Genomic DNA, 8,487 nt, shown 5'->3' with positions numbered 1-8,487 from the left:
AATACCCTACACCTACTACGTAACAGGCACAAAACTAAGTGTCAGTGAAGCTTCCAGCAGTCCTGTGTGGTGAGGCCATTCTGATCCCCATGTACAGATGCGGAAACTGGCTCAGAGAGGCTGAGTACCTTGCAAGTGTCACATATCTAACATGTGGAGGATTAAGGAGCATGGATTCTTTGGTACCAGACAGAGAAGTTAATGGGGGAGGCCACAGCCTTTGAAATACAGTGGGAAGTCAGAGGGGATTTCACTGATTAGACCAAGTGAGTGGAGGGGGACAGATAAATAGGAATAATCTGATGAATTTGGCACTACCCTCATCCCCATGGCAATGACATGTAATGCATCTATCCTCTTGCCCAATGTTCATTGAAGCAGGTAGTACAGACGCAGGAACCAGACTGCCTGGGTTCCCCAGAAAACAGAGCCTTTAGCAAGGGATTAAGTGCTGATACTTAAACGTGGAGGTGGACCTCCAGGGCAGCAAGACTGAAGGAAAAGAGAGGGGAGGTAGGGAAGGATGGGAAGCAATGCAAGATGATGTGTAACCACACTGCCACTGCTTTACAACAAACCACATGTGGAAAATGTGCCTCAACGGGTCCAAGGGAGGAAGAGAAGGCGTTCATCTTCCCACCTCGTCTCCTCCTGCTCCGAGTTTGTCCTGAGAATTCCTCCTCCCTCCATGTTCTGAGCTGAGTTCTCCAGCACCTTTGGCTGCCATTCAGGAATCAGACCCTTTACCCAGGGATGTGGTCCGTGAGGGGTCATCCTCTGGGAAGGCCGCTGGTCAGTTTCAGCTGTGGATCTGTGAGGATCCCTTTGAGTCCCGCAGCCACAGATGCAGAGCAAGCAGGAGTCTGGTGGACAGGGCAACTGAGAGAATATTTAGAGGGACGCCAGCTCTGTGACTTGACTTCTCCATGCCTCAGTTTCCCTTGCAGTACATCCTCTTGAGTTGAGAGGGTTTGAAATAATGCACGTAAAGCACTTAGTGTCTGGCCCCTAGATGAACTGAACTGGCCATCTTGATTTTGCCTGGGGGAACTTGGGGGTGCTGTCCTGACTAAGCTATGTTAGCCTGGACTCTTTCCACTGCAAGCTGGCGCAAATGAAGGAAAGGATGGATTGGCTCACAAAACTGGAAGGCCTGGAGATGCATCTGGCTTCAGCACAGTTGGACCCAGGGGGTGACTGAGTCCCAAGGGATATGGCCCATGCTGAGTTCACAACATGAGCATTGGGGAAACACTCTCCTTGACCTCCGAGGGCTGACCTCAGCAGAGAGACCAAGATCTGGCTGAAGTATCTGTGAAATGAAAGGCTGGACTAAATTGGGCTACCAACTTGACATCCTCTGGACTTCTGGGAGGGGTCCATGATGTGTTGGACCCAAGCCAAAACACAAACAAAAAGCAGATCTCCATTTGGGCGGGAGTGATCTCAACTCCATGTCTTCATATGAGCTTGCTGACAGTGATTGTCAGCTCAGATAGGTGGTTCTGGGTACGGATTAGTATTTACAAGGTTGAGAAATACATTTGGGGAAGTCGATGCTGGCTTCGTGATGCAGTCTGTTTAGTATATGTCATTTTTCAAACCGTGGTATCCACAGGGAAAAAAACAACTGACCTCAGTCCAGGGGGATGAAAAGGGGAGGACTGCGGCTGCAGCTCATCCTGACAGTCCGTCCCAGCAACGGGGGACATTCTTAGACCCCAGGATTCCATGAGCTCCCGCCCCAAGCGGTCCCCAGGGGCCCTTTATTAAGGAACTCCCAGACACCATGCTCCGTTTCTCCAGCCATGTGCCTGCCCCTACTGTGTTTTCCAGTGCAAGCCACAGGACCCGTCAGCTGTTTGACCTTGGACAAGTCATTCTACCTCTCTCAACCTGTTTCCTCAACTGAAAAGTAGGACTGGTGTCTAGACACAAAAATCGAAACATGTCCACACAAAATCTTGTACATGAATGTTCAAGGCAGCTTTATTTGTAATAGCCCAAATCTGGAAACAGTTCAAATGTCCTGATAGGTGGATAAACAAACCATGGTACAGCCATACAACAGACTACTACTTGGCAATAAAAAGGAACATGGATGAATCTCAAAACCATGCTGAGTAAAAGAAGCCAGACACAAAAGAGCACATACCATGTGATAATATTTATATAGAATTCTAGAACAGGCAAAATGAATCTCTAGAACAAGGCAAGTCAGTGATTGTCTGGGGGTGGGGAAATGGGCCATAAAGGGTAAAGAGAGAACTTGAAATGTTCTCGATGATGTTGGTAGCTACAAGGGTGTACAAAACTTACGAACTGAACACTTAACATGGGTGGATTTTATTGCATGTAAGTATAACTCAAAGTTGATTTTTTTATAAGTGAGATCATAGAAAAACATTGCCCTTTTAGGACGCTTTCTATGAAAGAAACCCAACTCAGGATAGTCTTAGAAAAAAAAGAACTGCATTTGCTCATATAAGCATGTTAGTCCAGGGGTGCAGTTGGCTTCAGGCTTGGCTGCATCCAGGGGTTTACTGATGTCTGGACAGCACATGTCCACTTTCTCTTAGCTCCTTCCTTCTTGTTTCCTTGAGTAGAGAACAGGATGGCCATCAGTAGTTCCAAGTTTATGTCCTGTCAACCCCCCACAAAAAGCGAATGTCTTTTTCCTCATAGTTGCTGCAAAAGTCCCACGAGGGAGTCTGTGTCCAGCCAGGGAAACATGTCTGCCTCTAAAGCCAGAGGGTGGGGGCGGGGGGTGGCCCCACCTAAACCCCAAGGGTACAAGGTGAAGGAGGGGTGGTCCCCTGAAAGAAAAGACAGGTATTATCAGAAGGGTCATGGATGCTGAGCAGGAAAAGCCAACAACTAGCCATTGCCTCTCGCCACATACCCAGGGGCAATGTTATCACTCATTCCTACCTTCAGATACTTCCGCAGTGGCCAGATCATCAGGGACAGGCCCTACACTTATTTGAGGTCCAAGGCTGCTTTTCTGGGCCATCACAGGCTCTGCCTGTTACACACAAGAGTCAAAACAGAGAGCAAGTGCTGATCTCTTTCCCACCAGCCAAGCCAAACCGAAAGCCCTTCCTGCCTGTGCTAGGCTGTCTATACCCCAAGGAGGCGGGCGGGTGGAGAGGGGAGGAGCTCTGTAGCAGCTTCTCTGGCCCAGGCCCAGAGGGAACGCCTTGGAGCTGACAGTGTCAGGACTTGTAGGGCGAACCTTGAGAGGAGAAAGGATGCCTCCATAGGACAGACCTGAGAGGAAAGCAGGGCAAACAGGTGAGGGCTGTAGCTTCTCAGACCAGAACCACCATCCCAACGGGGTCCAGCCAGAGACGGAAAGGTAGTCCCTTCAGAGATCAAGGACGCGAAGGTACCATCCAACATGCTGAGACCCACACCTCACCTCCTGAGCAGTGCAGTGCAACGAGCATTACATGAGAATCTTCTCTACACCAGAGTTTTCTGTTGACGTGTCCTCCTGGAAGGGGAGGGAAAGGGCACGGCAGCTTCATATCTATATTCAGAATAAGCCTACAAAGTAGACACTTATGTCCAAATGAGGCAACAGGCTCAGAGAGGTGGGGGCTTTTCGCAAGGCCCCCAGCTAAGTAGCTGCTCTTAATCAGATTCCTGGGCATGGGCTTGTTCCCCACCCCTTCCAGCCCCAACTCTAGGAGCTCAAACTCTTGCCTCAGCCTGATTGCTCAAGGCTGCCAGTTGAACTGAGGTTAATTCTGACCTAGGTAAGCCAAGGCAGTTTAGGACTATCTCCCAACCTAGCTCCCCAAGGAATACAGGCAAGAAAAGCCTGAGCTGAGGCCCACCACCCCGTTTCCCACCATGGTGCTGGCTGAGTTGGCCTGCCTAGCCATCCTGCTTTCTGGGAAGCAGGTTAAATGGATGTTGTTGCCAAGAGTGCATTCTGCTGCAAAGAGCTGGGCGGGGAGCAGGGCAAGAGCCAGACAGAGGAAGGAGAGCCAAGGCCCAGCAAGGGAAGGCGTGGCCAAGGCCTTCTCTGCCAAAGGAAGCCTGTGGGCCTGGCTCAGAGATGCTGGGCTCTGGGAAAGTGGTGTTCTCGGTTCCCAACTCGCATCTCCACCCGCCATGTCAGAGGCAGGCTGGCCCTCCAGCTCGGCAGACTGGACTGAGAGCAGCTGACTGCTTCCTGGAGCTGACAATGCGCCTGCCTGTTAGTTCCCTGCACTGGCATCCTGCCCAGGCGGCCCCTGGGCCAGGCCCTCAGAGTCCAGCTCTGCAGAAAAGAGGGAGGGGCAGGCACAGTCTGCTGGAGGCACCCCAGCAGGAGTCCTGACCCTTATGGGCCACCAGCTCAGAGCAGGGCCCAGAAGAGCAAGCCCCATGCAGGTCGTGCTCCTTCCTAGATGTAAGGAGCAGGGGTACAGTGGCCCTCTGCCACCCAGAGCTGTGTCACCTGAGCCACGTGCCTCTTGCATGTTCTGAAAATGGGGCTAAGCCCTGCCCAGAGCTGGGATCCTTGGCAGTACAGCAGGCTGAGTGGAGCAGGCTGTGGGTCTAGGCCGGGCAGGTGCACACTCAGCATTGGGGAAACTAAGGGACAAAAACCCAGCCTCCCTGGGGGGCAGATAACTCCTCCATGAGAGAGTAGTACCCACCCACCACAGGTGTGATGAGGAAACACTTTATTAGTAAGCATTATGATATGGGTGTTAGAACTATATACGCTCATTGATAATTATTACCGGAAGAGCACTGACCTGGGACCTGAAGCTACAGATCTAAGCCCCAGCTCTGCCACATCCTGGGTGTCCTCTGCTAAGTCTCCTGATCTCCTTGGCTCTCGTCCTCCGCCTGTAAAATGAGGATCAAAAGATGACTCCGAGCAGCAGAGAAACTAAAGGAAGTGAAAATCTGCCAAATGCAAATGGTCACACCGCCTGATAGGCTCTGAAGACAGCGCTGGAGGAAATCGCTTCCATCTCTAACTTGTGGGCATGTAGCAGATAGTCCTCTGGCTGATTAACAGAATCACCTGAGGATAAGAACAACAAAAACAGATGCCCATCCCTGGGCCCCCCCCAACCCCCAACAATTAAGATCCAATTGGTCTGGGGTGGGGCCCCGGCGTTTAAATTTGTTTTCACACTCTCCAAGTGATGTTTCTGTGACCAGGCTTGACAAGCAATGCAGCAGCCCACTTTCTAGCACCCTCCCCAACAACTCCATCCATCTCTTTGGAGAGAGACCCAGCGCTGCTCCAACACCCTCCAACAAGGTCTCTGAGCTTCCTGGCTGGAGGCGAGCGGCAGCCCATGGTACATCCCACTTGGCAAAAAGAAAAGAGAGACTTTCTGGCTCCCGAGGGCACAGAGCCATCGTTCAAATGGGTTATGAGCCTCGCCCGTTTTAAAAGCCCGGACCTTGCTGAGTGGGGGTGTACATGCGCAGGGAAACCAAAATGCTGGAAGGATATATTTCATTAGCAGACATTATCTGCAGTTATGGGCATTTGTGAGCCTTTTTCATCCTTTTGTATTTTCAAAATGCTACCGCGGAAGGCTGTTCTTTTCTAACTGGGGGAGAAACAGTATTCTGTTTTACTTTTGATGTGTTTATTGCCTTTAAAAAAAATGGATATATCATGTTTTGAAAATGTTTTAGGGTAAAGACTGAGGAATATGATCGGTAACAAGGGAGTGTGAGGGTACATGGAAAGGCAGGGCAAAGGGGCTTCAGGGATAGTTGATTTGAAGTTAGCAAATGCTTATGAGGCTCATGGAACGTGTTGGTTCACCCCGCATCCACTGTAAGTTGTGACAATCTCATTTCACGCGCGCCCCACCTACCTCTTACCAAGGAGGGATAAACATCACTCCCCAACACCCCCTTGTGAATCTTTACCTTGGAGCTGCCCCTTCCCCTGGGCAGAAAAACGCTGAGGCTCTGGAGCAAACCCAGCTCCCTCGAAACTGTCTCTGGGAGAGCTGGTGATGAGGTCCAGCTGGGATGGCCAGAACCCAAGGAGCAAGGGGCCTGGCTGGCCAGGAGCGAGGATCGTGGTGGTCAAGGTGCCCCGTATGGCCATCTTCTTGAGTGATGAGAGTTTGGGAGTCCGCACCTGGGAGGGAACCTGAGAAATACCTCGAGGATAAATTTCCCCTGCTGATCTGTGAGGTCGAGACACGAGGTGGGTCTTGCAGCCTGTTCACTGTCCCGTCTGTGCATCCACGGGCAGGCCGCCTCGGCTAGAGAGGAAAATTCTGTCACTGTGGGGTTTGGTGGGGAATTCTTATGGATTGGTGTTCGTGGCTTAAGGAAAGCATGTCACAAATTGGCATTTCTGCTTCTTAGCAATCCCCCAAGAACCCCCAATCCACCCAAGATAAGGCTTTGGTTTAGCCAAAATAGCTGTGGGGTGAAGATGGAAAAGCTAGGCGTGAGGGCACCTGCTGAGAATGGAGAAGACTCAGGAAGTGAAACAGGGATAGAAAACAACCAAGGGAAAGCCAGCTCCAGGGTCAGCTCCAGGGGAGGTAACGACCTTGAACCCACTGCAAGCATATTTGCTAAATGGCCAGCTCCCTGGGTCTCAGAGAGTGGACTGGGGCTATTTGTTTTAAAACACAGTGCAATGTCCTACCCAGGTGCCCCTAAACGGTTGCAGCTTCTCAGGAAAGGTGGGGCGCCCAGGCCAGCCCCCCACTCTTGCCCTTGACATAACTGGCCCCAAAGCCACACTTCCTTGTGCCCTGCACGTGCAGTGGAGCGCTTCTGAATCTTCGCCGCATACAAACCAGGGAGACCCGGTCTTTTCCTGGGCTCCAATCCACACAGGAATATCTCGATGCCCAGGCCTTCCCAATCCTCCACCCAAAAATTATAAAAATATATGCAATGCTTTGGTCCAACGAAATTGTTTTAATAAGCAAGTCCCCATTCACTCTCATTTCAGGAGGATGGGGAAGGACCTCCCAGTCTGACCCCAGGAAGCCCTTCATATCCCATAGCGGTCAAGCGGGAGAGGGATGGAGCGGCAGCCACTGCCCGATGCCCACTGCAAGAGTAATAAGGATTTTTAGGGGCATTATGACTGAGTCAGAAAACACAGCTGCCCCTGAAAGTCCCTCATTTTTCTTGCTCTCCTTGAATATGCTCCAGGTGAGTCAGCAGTCAACCGGCTGGCATAGGTGAGTAGAGATGGTGTCGCCTCACTCGACGCTGGCCCGCCTCCCTCCAGCCCAGGGGAAGCTCTGTGGTGGGTGGGTGGGTGGCTGAGGGGGTCTCCACAACGGCACAATTCTCTCCAGTGCTAGGTCTGGCCAGGGGCTGGCCGGCATCCCTGCCCCTAGGGCACATCCAGGGCACTAGGGCACTAGTGTTTGCTCCCCCCAAGACAACTTGGAACCCAGTGCCTTCTACCTTCAGGGAACCATGGCCTAGGGTCCTGGTGGAATCCCAAGTGAACATGCACAGCCCAACCAGCAGGGAACACAGTAAGATAGGGAGAGGGGTCATCAGACCCGTCTTTCCAAGAGGGGTGTGGACCCACCTTGCAGAGACTGAGCCCCTAAGTGAGTCACAGGCCTGACACGCATCAACAGAAGAGAGCTGGCTTCAACTTCTGCAGAGGCCAGGACTGGTTCAGGTAGAGGGAAACACCCCATGAGGTACCCAGAAGACCAACCTGAGCCAGAAAACCTGGGGAAGAGCTGCTCTCCCTAAACCCGCGTAAAGAACAGCCTAAAGACACAAGATTCCAAGAAGGATGGGACCTGAGCTCTGCTTCAGCTTCCCTCCAGCTGTCGTGGTGGCCTTGGTTATCCCGTCTGTAAAATGGGCCCAGAAGGAGTTAAGCTCCCACCATCTCTCCCCTTTCAAAGGAAAAGCAAAAGAGGAAACGAGAGAATTTCAGTTGTGTCATATCCAAAGGAACTGTTCCTGAAAACCTTTGAGTCATGGATCCTCTTTCCCTGGTGGCAGGCAAGAGGTGACAAACGGGACACCGGCAAGCCCTGGGGGCGCTGCAGCTTGAGCTGGGTTCTCAGTCCTGCCCTCCGTCTGCTGGACCACACCCTTCCCTACCCTCAGAGGTGAGCTCTAGAAAAGGTAACAACTTCTGTGCGCCTAACGAGGAAGGTAGGTCTTCTCCCGCCTTCACAGAAATACCCTATGATGAGCAGAGACAAGTGCAAAGCCTTCCATCTGTCCCCACGGTTTTCAGGTTCAAATCAATGAGCTGACAGGCTCTGTGGGGAAGTGCAGGCTGGAAGAAACGGGGGGGGGGGGGGGGGGGGGGGGGGGGGGTGGCAGAAAGTGGCGACCAAGAAAAGGAAGTGATTGATGACCGATTGTTTTTCTTATGAGAGGATGAAAAGGACTTCCAGAATCAGAGCCTGGCCTAGTATCCTCCTCTATGTCATGATCTCTTCTGCCTCCCAGGACAGCAGAGGTTCAAGTCTCAGGGACCCTGACCAGGAAGGCCCCTCCACA

The 8,487-nt window shown here is 51.9% G+C and overlaps 1 long non-coding RNA gene across 2 annotated transcripts; it reads right to left on the bottom strand.

Moving 5' to 3' along the window:
* Positions 1-1,971: 1,971 nt before the first annotated feature.
* Positions 1,972-7,352, bottom strand: LOC117013824 (uncharacterized). 2 transcript variants are annotated; one of them, XR_004421379.1, is made up of 5 exons: positions 5,899-7,352; positions 4,755-4,848; positions 3,422-3,496; positions 2,932-3,025; positions 1,972-2,816 (listed from the first exon to the last, which is right to left on the bottom strand). It is a non-coding gene; the product is annotated as an uncharacterized LOC117013824 (long non-coding RNA). The 2 variants fall into 2 exon arrangements; XR_004421378.1 differs by having other exon boundaries at positions 4,755-7,352.
* Between the last annotated feature and the right edge of the window lie 1,135 nt (positions 7,353-8,487).

The sequence above is a fragment of the Rhinolophus ferrumequinum genome, chromosome 21, assembly GCF_004115265.2.
Source record: "Rhinolophus ferrumequinum isolate MPI-CBG mRhiFer1 chromosome 21, mRhiFer1_v1.p, whole genome shotgun sequence".
Classification (NCBI taxonomy): domain Eukaryota; kingdom Metazoa; phylum Chordata; class Mammalia; order Chiroptera; family Rhinolophidae; genus Rhinolophus; species Rhinolophus ferrumequinum.
The sequence above is the reverse complement of the archived record's forward strand: the minus strand, read 5'-3'. Positions and strand labels throughout refer to the sequence as shown.